This window comes from Tupaia chinensis, unplaced genomic scaffold, assembly GCF_000334495.1.
Source record: "Tupaia chinensis unplaced genomic scaffold, TupChi_1.0 Scaffold145685_1, whole genome shotgun sequence".
Classification (NCBI taxonomy): Eukaryota; Metazoa; Chordata; class Mammalia; order Scandentia; family Tupaiidae; genus Tupaia; species Tupaia belangeri.
In genome coordinates this window covers 1,458,100-1,459,301 of record NW_006205542.1, presented here as the reverse complement: position 1 = coordinate 1,459,301, position 1,202 = coordinate 1,458,100, and positions in this window count along the sequence as shown.

Below are 1,202 nucleotides of genomic sequence, written 5' to 3'. Positions count from 1 at the left end.
TATAGCAAAAACAAACAATAGAACCTCGAGTCTCAGTTTACACATCAAGATAATGAAAATATTGATCAAATCTATCAGATAATAATTTGGGATTTAAACTTATTTTTATTAAGAAAATCTTTGGAAGACCTTCCATTGTATTGGTACTCAGGGATAACCTTTGATAGCAAATAGAAAATAATTTTCCCCAGAAAATATAAATTGGGGATACATATATACACATATACAACTGAGGATATATGTGTATATATATATGAATATATATCCATGTCATACCTTTAAACACACTACAAAGTGCTCCTAATAGCAGCAGGCCAAAAGTAGCATGGTTGCTTATATACATCTCATGTTGGAAATTTCTTTCCAAGTATCTAGATCTTCAACAACTTATTAGAGCCAAAGTCCCATCTGTCAGGTTCTCAAGTGATTATTTGTTACCCCTTTTGGTCTGGCTTCAAATCTCCAACTGGTTTCATTTTGAAAAAAGGCATATAACCTATTATGAGTCTCAGAGATCTTCAGCTATTTTTGCACAGATTCAGAGTAGACAAGGGTCTGAGAAAAGTTCTTGCTGTTTTTCACATTTTTCCCTTTGTTAAGATCCTAAGCAGTACATATCCAAGTCATATTTATACAAAAGTTATAGCATGGCAAAAAAGATGATGGAAGAAAAAATGTGTGTACACCAGAAGAAGGAAAGGTTCCTGAGAAAATCAGAGGTTCAGGGCAGCTAGATTTGTTAAAAGTGAGTGTTTTCCATGGACCTAGAAGAGCAGGCTGTGTGCTTCCATTTTAGCTGCCCCAATTCAGGAATCTTTTCTTTTTGTCATTAAATAGGTATCTTTAAATATATTTTTTAATTTAAAGAAAGGCAGTTTCAGCTTTGATAAATCAAAATCAAAAAATGTAAGGAGAACTTTGCCTAAGACTTAAAGCCAGGAAACAGGTTAGGATTCTGTTCAAATAGTAGATAGATGGACCTGTCAACAACTCAAGAGAAGACAAAAATCCTTAACTCTGGAAAACAAAGCCTGGGAGAAGAGCAGTAATGTTTTAGGTAGAAGTCGTAAAGTTCTATTTCACCAGTTCAGTCTCATGTACTTTATCTTCTGTTGTGGTTCAATCTTTCCGTTTAAATTCTGGAAGATAACAGTTAGGAGACAAACCTTCTGGGATACCAATTATTCGGATGTTTGGATGTT